A 14,456-nucleotide genomic window follows, 5' to 3' on the forward strand; every position below is an offset into this window, starting at 1 on the left:
GTGTCCTGCAGGTTTTAGATGTGTCCTTGATCGAACACAGATCATTTAAATGACTAAATTATGTCCTCAACAGGTCTTGAAGTTCTCCAGAGGTCTGGTAATGAACTAATCATTTCATTCAGGTGTGCTGACCCAGGATGATATCTAAAACCTGCAGGACACCAACCCTTGAGGCCTGGAGTTCCCCACTCCTGCTTTAGACACTCACTGTTGTACCTCTTTCTTGACCTCCATCATACATATTGACAATGCAGTCCACTATTTCTGTAATTTGGCATTCCTCAGCGTTTTCTCTTTGCTTTCCTTCTTAAAGAACATCTTCTTGACAGCCACTATGACTTTCAGAGACTTTTCATGAGCTCTAGATGTTTTTTTAGGACACAGTGCACACCATGCAGAGGTATATGAGTTTTCATCTCTTTGGGAATCACCTTGTTGGTGCAAAAATGCCATTTTATGCCCATCAAACTGTGCTGTCTTTGCCATTTCTCATAGATTCAACAAGACAAATGGGAACTTAGATGTGTTTTTACAACAGGCTGCTAAGAAAGCACCTAAAGATACCATTTAAAACTGGTTCTTTGCCAAGTGTGTACATAATACTGGTTTAAACTTTTAGTTAGGTGCCTTTTTATGCTTGGATGAGTGATAGGTCAGCGTTACATGGGTTAAAAAATATCGAAACATTCCTCTTAACATGGTCAGGTAGAAGGAGTGCACTGAAAATGAGTGAAAAAGCAGCCAATGTCCAAATAATAACATTGAAAGACCTTCAGGCATCCTGGAGAACTACTGCTCAAGACGAGAAAGTCTGGCTCCTTGGCAGGAAAATATGGAGAAATGAATGGTGGCTCAAAACGTCTTGAACAGGTCGTATTGTTGGTATTTTCTTCTTGGTCCAAAGTGTATGCTGTAATAATATATTTGCTTGTTGGTTTGTGCCTCTAAAGGGACACATAAGGCTATGTAGTGCATGATCACAACAAACAGAAGACTGAAAAATACCAAGCAGCTGTGGCACAAATGCAAAGATCATCATGATTAGTCTGTGTGAACATGATGACATCTGCCAGCCTAAAACGTATAACCCACTGTCAAGTGAAAACAAACATGCACTACATGCTAGAGCGAAGCGGTAGCTGATTTAAATAATTTCCAGGGATTTGTGTAAAAACATGAATCTTCCCCCTGTGGATTCCCAAAAAGAAGAAGGACAAATTTATTGTATTTTACTCTTTCCACTTTGCCTTCTGGCTGTATAGTTTATTTTTTAAGGGTGGGAAATTTACATATTCATTAGCATAGTGAAAAGCTAATTTACATGTTTTAGTGAAGTCTGCTTTTGAGTTTGTTGTGCTCGTTCATTTATCCGCAGCGCCCGAGTCAGTCTGGCTGAGATTCGGGAATCGCATTTACAGTCGGACACTCCTTCACAGAGCAAAAAAAATTGTGCAAATGATGCAGCAAAACAATCTCTGCGCGTGTTATGAAATGCTCAATGCAATACCACGCTTTATTGCAATATAAAGGGCTAAACATTTGGGATTAAACCATCCACTAGAGTGGTAGTAAAAAATGAAGGCTTTCTTTCTTTCTTTCTTTCTTTAGCGCTTCGTCAAGACTTGCAGGACAAGGTGTTGTTTAGCAAAGAACAAATCCTGAAGTCCATCTTCTTCATGCTTTTCTCTCGACTTTTCATTATCCTTACAAATCTCCCAGTGTGCTAACAAGCCGCTACGCTCAGTGAGTGAACAGACGGAGCTCAGGGGGGGAGAAGAGGATCAGAGAGACTTGGAGCTCTTGGGTTGGTGTGTGCTTAGAGATTCACATCTTTTTTTTTTCCCTTCCCCCCCCCCCCCCCCCCCCACACATACAGCTGGGGCTCAATTAGTGTCCATTTTTGCTAATTAAGTACATTCCGTCTGAATCAGTGGTGCAAAAACGTTGTTTGTCAAATCATAGGCTGTATCCGGCTTGCTGCCCCTGAGGCAGGCTGGAGGCCCTTATACTGTACATTGCTCTTTTTCTTCTTCTTGTTTTTTTCTTTTTTATCTGTCTTCATGTGTTCAGAGAAGAAGAGAGGTAATGAAGCATTCCCCGCGGTTTTCCAGAGCTGGTACATACACATATATATGTACCGGCCTTGTTGACACAAACTCCAACTTAGTAAGTTTAAAAGGAAAAAAAATTAGGTGAAAGGAAAAAGCGTTGATATTTAATTTGTCTCTTTACCTGATCCCGTTTAAACTAGAAGCCGAACATCCGTTTCCGCGTGACGTTCGTTACCGTGGCAGCGTGCTAAAGCCCAGCTAAAGGCATGGCAGCGGAGTTATGTGCATATTTTCCTAACAATGAGAGGCAGAGTAAGCTCGGCACAGCAGATAAATCCTAAAGGACTTGAAGAAGAGACCCACAGTCACAGGCATTTACAGTGTGAAAATACCCTCACTGGTGTCTGAAGTTAACACTTTGTAGTATGATATGTGTTAAATTGCTCTCACAGAGAGAACTGGGTCCAAGACTGTCAATCTCTACACACCATCTGCGTATGGTATTAATTTCCCAGACAAGACGACGGTCCTTCCGTGGAAGGGTCAGACTCCTCCAAAATGATCTGTCAACCCCTTCATCCCCTGTCGCACTCTTATCAATGCTGCACACTTTCCCTCTCCACTGTTGCCATGGCTACGGTTTTGGCAGGGATGAGTGGTATCAAAAGCGCGCCGGAGTTTAGCGAAGACTCCTCTCCGCACTTACCTCCGTTATGCAGCTCTAATCCCATCCTTTTGATCTCCTTTTGATGGAGACATTAAACCTGGAGGAATTCAGGATATACCTAACAAAACCTCGCGCTACTGTTGTGACCGGACGAGAAGCCAATTCTCTGCGGACAGATGCTCCGGTGCGGCTGGGCTGCTCTCTTCAAGCTAACAGATACCAACCACCTCATTATCTGCAGTCCACAGATAGGGAACCTCTAGCAGTTAGAAGCCCGGCTTTCTTCTGCTCTGCTCTTTGAAGCTAGAGCAAAAAAAAAAAAGGAAAAAAACCCAAAACAATGAACTCCACAATTTCAGCCTGACGAACCCCGTGAAAAGAAAGCTCTCTTTTGTGCCAAATAATTTCTTTAAAATACTTTGCAGGCTATGAAAAGGAAAAAAATATATCCAGATGGAAAAAGGGCTAAAGAGTTTGAAGCCACGCTAGCAGCTTGACGAGGCTGTGGGGCTCTTTGAGTTAAAGGCTTGCTTGCTAATTGCTGAGCACTAACATTGAAGTTTAGCTGAGATTGACTGGAAAGTCATTTTTGCAGGTACTTTATCATTAGCCAGAGTATGATAACATTTAAAGCTTGTCTATATATTCACTGACTGAACAATGAATATCTATTAGCTACACAATACTTAGAATCTGCAGCATAAAGGAACAATTATGGACGCAGTCACAAAGACCTGCGAAAGTCCAAGCAAAGGATTTTGTCAGGCTGTGGTGGGCTGTGTTTTTTTTTCTGGTTTCTATGCTGCAGATGGATCCAACTCCACTCATCCACCCAGCCAGCCACCTCTGGTACACACCTCTCTCTGGATTATAACCTGCCCGCTCATTCCAAGGTACCACCGGATAACAGCCCGCCCTCTGACCACCCCTCTCTCGAGTACCTTTCCCTGGACTGCAAGTAAGAGATCCACTCAACCCACACCAATCCATATGGCCCCTTTCCATCCACCCTCTCTAACCATGTCTCTCCCATCTCCACAGACCCTCCCCGACCACCAGTTTCAGTAGTTTCTGCTTCTGTAAATAAAACCTCCAACCTTGCTCACCGCTGTCATTGTCTGCTTCTCGGGTCAGTTGGCGACATCCACGCACGGGAAAGAAGAGCCGCTTTGTTTCTTGTATTTGGCCCAAACAAACAAACAACAACAACAAAAAAAAGCTGAAGTGAGGAAAGTGAGAAAGTGGTGTGTTCGCCCACTCCTGGTTCCCTCCTGATGATGTGACCTCGCGGAGGAGTTTGCACGGCCGCAAAAAACTGGAAGGCAAGCAACTGTCCACGCAGATCTTTGCACTCGCCATCTGATGTTGAACTGCTAATATGTGTGGCTGCAGCTCAGGAGGCAGAGCGGGAAGGTTGGTAGTTCGATCCCTGGCTGCTCCAGTCTGCATGCCAAATATCCTTGGGCAAGATACTGACCCCAAGTTGAACTCTGGTGCATCCATCGGAGTGTGAAGATGGTTAAAAAGTGCTTGTATATCTGGGTGAATGAGGGAAGCTGTACTGTAGTAGTCGAGTAGAAAAGTGCTATAAGACTCAGTCCGTTTACTATTTAATGCTATTATTAGCATCCATGCTAACATGTGCAAAATGATTGTGTTTACATGTTGGACTCAGAGCAGGGTGGGAAATTAATTTTACCAAGGAGGCCACATGAGTAGCTAGAACTGGTTTGAAACAAAACTGCACCAATAAGCTGAACTTAACTTTCTTCAATATTAATTTAATCTCTTTATAAACTGCTACCGACCGATAGCAGAAGACAGCATAGCCAGGCACTAATTGTGCCCCGTTTGGAAAATGAATGACCCATCCTTGATGTAGATGATGTGTTAGTTAACTCTACAACAGAGAGCTGAGAGATAACTTCATCATGTACTTGTTCCAACACTGTTGCCTCATATTAAATAGATTAAATAGATTTTCTGCGTGGAGCACATTCTCCCCGAGCCTGAGTCTCAAGCCAGTGACGTCTGCTTTCAGACAGCGGTGATTATGCCCATCTTTTATATACAGTGTATGTTCTCATGACAATGGTGGCAGAAATGGCACGGCAAAGAAGCAGCAACTTTGAGTTCAGTGTCATTCTCCTCCATTTGAGTATGTGAAAGAGGCCGGGGATTGAACCAGCAATTAATGATAGCTCACCTTTAGGGTATTTTCACACCAATAGTCCATTTCCTCTGGTCCAAGCATCTGCACAAATGAACTGCACCAAGGGGGAAAACAAACCAGAGTTTGACTTAAACAGATTAAATGGGACTGGTGTGAAAACACCCTTAGAGGAACATGAATATCTGCATCAAACAGAGCTGAAACTCATCCATTTCTCCACTATAAGATCATTTGTTTCTCCCCCCCAAAAACCATAGATGGACAGTTAAAGCTATTAGCAAAGGAAGCCTATTTTATAAGCACAAAAACACAAAAACTTCTGCACAATAGCAGCATGTGAACATGAGTTATTTTGAGATGAGACCAAATCCCACCTAGACTGATCTGTAGGCAGAAAGTTTCTGTGAAGCGAGAGCTCCAACCAGCCTGCAATAAGGGTATAGTGGTGGATGAAGGTGGGAACAACAAAGTCTGGTGCTGTTTTTCTTACAGCGGTTTAGGTGAACTTGTATTTATAGATGGAAGCATAAACTCTGAAGTGTTTAAGGATAGCAGCCACACGCTGAAAGAATATTTTCCCTTCCGAGAGAAATTCGAGCCTTAGCTATGGGATTTAGGCCAGAAACGAGATCTGAACCACAAGGAGCATCTATGTGCCGCCATGGATGGAGAAAAATCTGTGTTTGTGGATGCTGCAGTGCGGGTGAGCTGAGGCTTTGTTGACTGAAACGGCTTGATCCCCTGTCCACATGTTTAGTGTTTATATATTTCAGTCCGAACCAAAGTGGTTGACCGAAGGCAGGCATTGCATATTTCTTAAAACCGCACCGCTTGCAATGCTAACGAGGAGTGGAAATTAACACGCGACACCTATGACGAGGGGTGGGCGGATCGATCCAAGTATGGATAGTATCGATGCATCGTTGGTATTGGTATCAGGTTCGGTGCGCTGTTCCTGTTCATCAGAAAGGAGACACGTCTGCACAAACTCCTCTGCTCTTATGCAGGAACTAGAGGAGGGCTGATCGATACCGACACTGGTACTAATATCGGATTGTTACTAGGGCGATAGGATCGATACTTTGTTTCTATCCTCCAAACTTCAGCATACAGCCCACTGAACCCTTTAAAAGAAATTATTTTTTGGAAATGAAACGATATACCTCAAGCATGCATAATGAAAAATGTCTGAACCCTTTTGTGTTGACTGTCACCTCTATTTTAATTTATAGCCTACAGCACTTTCAAACCACAGAAGTTGACCCGAAATTCTTTACAGACAGGCACATTTTTGCCCTCCAGGTCTCTAATAACACCCATGTTTCAAAATACATGAAAAGCTGAAAGGTGTTTTTTTTTTTGTCGTATTAAGTAATTATTGTGGAAATTGCAAAGTCATCTCATAAATCATGACACACTGCTCTCTTCTACATAAGGTGCCTTTTAGTTGAAAGTATGTGCAAAACTGGACGTATAATTACTTGGTATCAGATCAATTCACCGCTGACTAAAACTGAACGCGGTCCAGCGTCGACATAAACCCTCCAGGTCTCTACATCTGTCCCCTGGAGTGACGAGAAGATGTGTATGACTACATCCCACAAATATTTCCCCACGCTCGCTCCTTTCCTTCATCCCGCACCCCTTAGCCCTTTGTGAGAAACATCAATATCTCTGACAGATGGTAGAAGCACAGCAAGAGTGAGGGAGAGGAAAAAAAATAACATCTTCATACAGTCTGACTATTTGTGCCGTGCGAGCATCCTCATCCTGTTTAATTTAAAGCCAAAGAATTTCCATTTCTGTTTGTATAAATGCTAAATGAAGGCCTGCTTCCTCGGTATCCCCCGCTGACTGATGTGAACCGTGGCGGCACATGAGAGTCAGCTCCATCTAACAAATTCACTTTCCCCCTGTCACGTTAGCTCTAACGACTGACAATTAATGCCGAGGGAAGAGCATGATGCAAGGCGACACGCGTGCGCGGCACATCGTTAGATTTTGAACGCGTCATCATGCGCTGACATGTTTTGTGTGGCTACTTGTCAGCGGCTGGTATAAAAAGTTGACTCTGACTTGTTGTTGTGAATATGCTGGAGTTTATATGGGCTGCATGATGAATAGCTGGTGTCAGGTGTTACCATGGGGATGATTACTTGAAAGCAGCCAAGGCAGTATAAGCATTTGGGATTTCTAGCCAACCCATCAACTGCTTGGCAGGCCATTTATTTCGAATATACAGGTAGTTTCGGGCGATAAGAATCAGCCTGTGTGTGTGTGTTTGTGTCTCTTTGTGATATAGGCAAAAAAAAAAGAAGAAGAAAGAAATGGCACTGAATTTCAAACAGCCTCTTGCCATTTAATTACAAACCCGCAGTGACACCCATCACTGTCAGCATCGGCACCGCTGACCCCGGTAACGGGACGAGACAGTGTGACGTACTGGCTCGTCGCCGCTCTCTGCGCGGATTGCAAGGAAGTGTTTTTGCTCCTTGTCTCTCCTCATCTTTGCAGCGAACTGTAAAGTCGTCCACATGTAGGGGGAAAAGTCCCCGGAGCCAGTCGGCCTCTCGGCCTTCTCACTCTCGGCCTTGTTGCTAACACGCCCCACAGGCCACAACAAAAGCGGCTCTGAAAACAAGCTCTCAAAACTTTGACTGGCAGCCTGGTGATGCGATCCGCCCTGATGCTCCGCGCAGACACTTTGCAGATTCACTGAGATAGGAGTTAAGCTCGGGAACCACCAATCCCTTTTGGTCTTCTTTTCTTTTCTTTGCCAATTTGGGACATCTGCTCTGAGACCACAGCACTGCACACCCCCTCTACGTTTACTCAAAAGCCTAAAGTCGGTCTCTTCCTGCTCCTCTCTATCCATAGCCCCTTTCCTCCCCTGGTGGGGGATTTGTGATTCAAACTGGGTTAAGGGACCTAAACCCCTCTATCTCATCGGCAAACATACAAATGCATAATCTGCTCTTTCTTTCCATCCATTCACATGCAATGCTAATGATCTCTGCTGGCCTCTCTTTTCACACAGAGCTCACTGCTTCAGGGCTTTGAAACACACACACCCTGGCAGTCAGATGTGGTCTTTCACATGCTGCATCAGGCTTGGTTTTGTTTGTGTTTGTGTTTTCTTTATGCTGGACAATGGAGATTTGTTACAGTGTTCCCTGTGATGTTTCATCTCATGGCAACGTGACAGCGCAGTCACGGCCGCTCAGTCAAACACACAACTGAGCTGTTAAATGTTAGATCCTTATCCATCACAGATAGCAGCTAACAATTTAGGAAATACAGTTATTTGTTTTTGTGCTTAGATGGAGAAGCTTGTCATCCATGTAGGGCTGTGAGGGAGCTGGTATTCAGTTAGCCTAGCGCTGCATAAAAACCAAGCAGCAACGCCTGGAGCTAAAAAATTAAGTCCCAGAATTTTGCTGCACTTCCTCTAGTTCTTCTAAAAGTGAGTCCCATTTACAAGCTAGCAGCATTAAAAAACATGTTTACAGCCCAGTCCAAAAAATGGAGGGTTAAAATTGTCAACATGCCGCGTTCCTTTTGAAGTGGGAAGTCGGAAATCTTGAGTTCCAAGTCAGATTTTCTTTTAGCTAGAATGCTCTCTCAAGCTGGGACTTGGGAAGCCGCACGACTTTGCTGTTCAGTTCAATTCATTTTGTATAGCGCCAATTCACAACAGTCACTTCGACAGGCTTTATATTGTAAGGTAAAGACCCTACAATTATACAGAGAAAAACCCAGATACTACTCCTTATCAGAAAGCACCTGGCAACAGTGGGAAGGAAAAACTCCTTTTAAACAGGAAGAAACCAATCCAAGAGAGCTGCAATAATCCTGGGCAGGGAGTGTTGTTAAGCCAGGGGTGTCCAAACTTTTTTCACTGAGGGCCACATACATAAAAATATAGGAGGGGCTGGGCCACTTACTAGAAATTAGGTATATAACCTTAACTTTAGTGTATTAAAGTTAGAAAAATCACTTACAAGTGGTCAAATATATTATATTGTTGAATATAATTGAAGACAAAACTGCCTTCATCACAGCTTTCCATAAATGGATCTTTATTGATTTATTCAGAAAAAGCTTTGGTAGCTCATTCTCAGAACAGCAGCCTCAGATTTCTTCTTAGACAGAAGATTTACAGCACAGAGAAAAAACAATAAAGGGGGAAATGGGACGGGCACATTTCAAGTTTGTTATTTAAGTTATTAGGCTTAGCAACACACCTATTAACGTTCGTTTGAAACCGTTATCAACATTAACAGACTGAACTGGACTTAATAACAGGAGTGCATATAATTTTAGTAAATTATTCTGGTGAGTATCAGCTGCGCTGGGTATGTAAATCGGGACATCCAGCCGCGGTGCTGATCGCCATTCGTGCCAAAAATCCAAACAAATGTCACTTGATCAAGGAGCAAATCTGCATCAGATGAGATCAGCTGACTTTGCGTGTACGTGGGCAGTGCACAGCGCATATAAGAAAGTGGTGTGCAAAAGCAGGGTAGTGACAGAATTGATGCGCATTATTGATATTTGAAGCATGTGTACCTGCACATTAACACACGGGTACTGTGGAATATATTTTTTACTCACCTAAAGTGCTCGTCCACTCCCCGCAAAAAAAATAGCAGCTGTGCGGTGTCTGTGGCATCAGTGCTCTCATCGCATGCGATGGAGTAAAGATCAAAAGCACAGCTTTATCAGACAGTTGCAGTTTAATGTTGGCTGACAAGTCTTCAACAACTGGATTTCTGGACATGCTGACGTTGTTGACGGGCGCATTATTTCGGTGACTTTAACGAGGCCGTGTTTTATGAGGTCTCCATCTGAAAAAGGCTTGCCATGTCTTGCGATGAGTTGGGCGACCTCATAGCTGGCTATTGGAGCCTTCTCCTGGACCTTTTGAGCACGAAAAAATTACTGTTGCTGACCCCGCAGGAGAGCTACCCTTTGCTTTAATTTCTGCTCTCGCTCAGCACCGGTGTCGGATGCATAGGCCTGATGTTTGGTTTCATAATGACGTCGTACATTATACTCTTTCATAACTGCCATAATTTCAGTGCAGATCATACAGACACACTTCCCCTTGAATTCTTTGAAGAAATATTCACTCTCCCACCGTGTCTGAAATTTTCTGCATTCACTTTCTACCTTTCGCTTCTTTGGTTCTGCCATGTTTAGTAACTAACTTGGGCTAAATTTCTTCTGTGATTGTCCTTTTTGGTGGAGCAACTGCCTCGATCGACAGTAGCTCCCCCTGGTGTTAAAACTAAGAAGTGCAATACACTCAAGCAAAAGTTGAAGTGCGGGCCATATTCGATTCTATTTATAAAATTACTTGCGGGCCAATTAAAAATGGATCGCGGGCCGCAGTTGGCCCGCGGGCCGGAGTTTGGACACCCCTGTGTTAAGCGAACACAACAGTTATTGTGTTGCATTATGAGTGGATGAATCACCTTAGCCTGCTAGCTTGTGGACTCTAAAACCAAGTGGGTTATATTACAGTGGCAATGTATTGTCAATGTTTTATATAAAGTATATCAAAAAGTCATAAAAAATCTACTGATTATATTTTTATTCATGTAATGTAACAGGAACCTTTAGTTTTACGGTTAAACGCAGTTAAAGTTGTGTTATTTTTAGGTTTTAGAAACTATATGTCACCTGTAATTCAACATTTATTTGAAAGCCTTTAAAAAATGATAAAGCATGGTTCTGTCTTTTGCTCTCCAATTTCTAGTATGCCGGGCAGCTTCAACATCCTTTGCCCAGTATGTCCACTATCCCTCCTCTGCACGTGCACACATAATGCTAACCTTCCGGGCTTACGAAGAAATAAGTAACATAATAGGAACCTTATTTGTTTATCTTGCCAGATGGAAAAGATACTTGACTTCAACATGTAGCTGCACTTAAAACAGCATGCACTCAATTTTTACTGTGCATGCAGAATATTGTGTGGCAATTGAAGTATCTAGTTTTCCTGCCAAGCTAGGGTGAATAAAGCATCACACGTAACAGACACAATCAACTTTCTGCTAGAGAGTGACTAAGTGTGAGTCTGAAAATGTTTAATACGGCGCAGCTTTAAACTGCAGCGATTTATCCCCAATCCCTCCTCATCCTTTACATTTCCTCCCCTCCTAAGTCTTCCCTCGCTCCCTTCCTCCTCCTGACCTCGTTCGCCAGCTCTGATTCCCTTCAAACTGTGGCGGCTGTGGCCCAGAGATCAGCAGCCCTGGCAGCAACAGCAGTGGAACGGGGGTGGTGATTGTGGAGGTGGCGAGAGAATGGGAGGGGGGGTTAGCAGCTAGCAGGCACTTTTCTAATGCACATGCATCCCTTCCTTCAAACCCAACAGGGTACTGACACCCGTTAATCAATGGCTGGGGCTTCAGAGGCCATTTAATGGCTCACACTGCAGAGATAGAGCCAGAGACTGGCAGAGGTGGGGAAGCCTTTCTGTGCACAAAATGCACTGTCATGCTAATCACCCGTCCCTGCAACACTCAGGGCTTTTATAGGGAAAGTGCTGGGAGGTAAAGGCGAAATTGGAAAGCATTATTTACTATCCCAGATGTGCATGTGTGTGTACGTGTGAGAGTTTCTGTGTAGCTCTTTTTTAATTAAATGTGAACAAATCATTTGAGGGGAAAATTGAATATTTCTGTAATGAGATATTCTGCAGCTCCCCATATATTTTTCATTAGGTGCGAGGCTGCAGCTCAGATTACAGTTGCATTTAGCGCCAGCTGCTTTGCAGAAATGTTCAGATATAATGGGCTACTTGAAGACCAGGGTGAGGGATTATCTTTAACAAGATTACAATAATCTGGTTACAAGAAATGTTAAACGTAATCCATTAATTTGGATTAAAAGAAGACGAATGTCACATAACTTTATAGCTTTATAATGAGTTTCAGATTTCGGTGTTAAATTGTGGGCAGATTGGGAAATTCTGTTCGTTTTCTAAAGGTTCTATAAGGATTTTTCTTATTTTCTGTCATACACAGTCAAGTGAAAAAGAAAGTTCTTCACAAGACTCTATGAAGTGAAAAACTAACTACACCCCGACTGCTTTCATAGGAATTAAGATGGTAAGTAGCAGCCAGGTGCTGCTTCTGTGAACACCTCAATAAAAGCAAAAGTTGTGTGGTCTGAAGCATTCAGGTTTGTTAGCATAAGGTCACAATCTTTGCCGGAGCAGACATCCCAGCAAATTCCCAGCAAAACCCAGAGTAACATCTCAGACTTTCCAGGCCTCAGTTAGCATGTTAAATGTTAAAGTTCATGACAGTACAATTAGAAAAACGCTGAATGTGTACAGCTTGTTTGAAAAGGCTGCCAGGAAAAAACATCTTGTCTCCAAAAGAACATGGCAGCATAGCTTAGGTTTGCAAAGTCACATCTGAAACCCCCCCACAAGACTTCTGAAAGAATATCTTTTAGACAGAGAAGACCAAAGTGAAGATATGTATAGCACCATATATAGCACCATTTGTATGTATAGCACCATATTTAGGGAAAGCCAAACACATCCTATCAGCACAATGGTCTCATACCAACGATCATGCACGGTGGGGGAGGAGTGATGGAGTTTGTCTTGCAGCCACAGGACATGGGCACCTTGCAGCAATTGCATGCCCTCCTCTGTGCTGATGTTTTGCAGACACGTGGCTGCTAACCACATGAGACTAACTTCTGTCACGCAGGCCTTGTGACCAGTCCATGACTATCTGGCAACCACATGTTGCTGGGAAAAAAATATGTATTTCCAGCTGGGTGGTAAAATCTGTCTTGGGTTTAGTTGCTAGCATATTGCTGTGGTCATAGTTTGAATGGTAGTGAGTCTTATCTACAAACATCCGGCTGCTCTTCGAGGTGCAGTGAAACTGTGGAGACCATTTGCCTTCAACACATTTTTAAAACACTTTAAAGACAAACCTCCTCACTTTCTGGTCTGTGTTGGGGTGTTTCAAGCTTTGCTATTGCTCGGCTAGTAGTTAACAAGCATTTGCAGACAATCATGACAAATTACAGGGATATTACAGGCAGCCATGGCAAACTGCTAGCAACCAAGTCAATAAGCAGGAGGTTTATAGTGCAGCACCTTCTTTTTCAACCAATTTCACCCACCGACAGTCAGAAACCTCAAGAAACCACCGCCAGGAAGTCGGGAAATACATATTTTTCCCTAGCAACCGGTCCTTGTATCACGTCTAGTATGGGTGATGACTCTTGAGCAACGAGCGCATGACGTAACGTGAGAAACTTCAATACCAAAGTATGTGAGGCCATCTGCTCGACAGATAAAGCTTGACTGCAAGTGGGTCATGAATCAGGACAATAGTCCCAAGCACAGCAGCAAATCTGCAACAGCCCAGTCAAACTCCAGACTTTAACCTGTCTGAAATGCTGCAGTGGGACTTTAAGAGAGCAGTGCACGAATAAATGCAAATTCCAAAGATGTGTGACACTAAGAAAGTAATACAAAAAATAACTTGTTTTATTTGCTTGTTCTTAATTTTTCACAGGACTGCTTAGAAAACTGCTGCTGTGAAAACTGGCTGCTATAATCTTAGAATAGTTGATGTTCATGATAAAAATATCCAGAGCTTGACATAATGATCTTAGCATGTGTACAAGTGAATGAAAGCTCTAAAGCTCAGCCATTTTTTTTCTACTTTTGGATCTGTATGATGTCAGTAAGAGCACATATCCCTTATATGGTCGTATCAGAAGCCCCGCCCACCTCCAGTTCTGTTTTGTTTACTAGGAGCAGTCAATCAGAGGCAAGTCTGAAAGTCATCAAGACTCAGTGTGAGATATGAGATTTTGCTCTGTAAATCATGTAAAGCGCTTCATAATAGGCCCCCTTGAATTTTTTATTGCAGATGGTGGTGCACATTAATAATATGGACGTGGATTAGTCAAATCTACCACTGTGCGATATATATATGTACATACAAACAGGATATAGCTAATCCGTTTAACTATATAATTTGAAAAAATCAAATCAAAGCCAGTTTTAGTATAAAATATATATATAACTTTTGGGGAGATGAAAAGTTCTTTTTTTCCTTGACTATCATATATAATTAATGCAGCACATCCCGTGCTTCGTGTCAGTCTTATGCCAACTATCTTATCCTCTTGCACCCATTCCTTCATTTCGCTCCCTTCACACCCTTGACACTCTGCTGTACAGTATCAATTAAAATAGAGCCCGTTTTACATCCAAATGGCTGCTGAAAAGACTTTGATTTCCGTTTGTGCTTGCGGTGCAGAGATGCAGAAATTCCTCCACGCAGAGAGTGTGAAGAAACAGCCAGCAACAACTCGTTAAAAAGCCCGAGATTTCGTCTTCTTTTTTTGTCCTTTGTGTGCGTGTGTGTGTCTCCTCACAGTTTTGGCTTAGTGCTGCATGCGCTTCACCATAAAGAGGGTAGTTTTCCATTGATGAGCCGGCGCAGGCGGCTTCACCACCACCAGCAGCAGCAACAGCAGCAGCGAGCAACAGCAAATCACTGCTCTGTTAAAAGGC

Source organism: Neolamprologus multifasciatus, chromosome 18 (assembly GCF_963576455.1).
Source record: "Neolamprologus multifasciatus chromosome 18, fNeoMul1.2, whole genome shotgun sequence".
Taxonomy (NCBI): Eukaryota; Metazoa; Chordata; class Actinopteri; order Cichliformes; family Cichlidae; genus Neolamprologus; species Neolamprologus multifasciatus.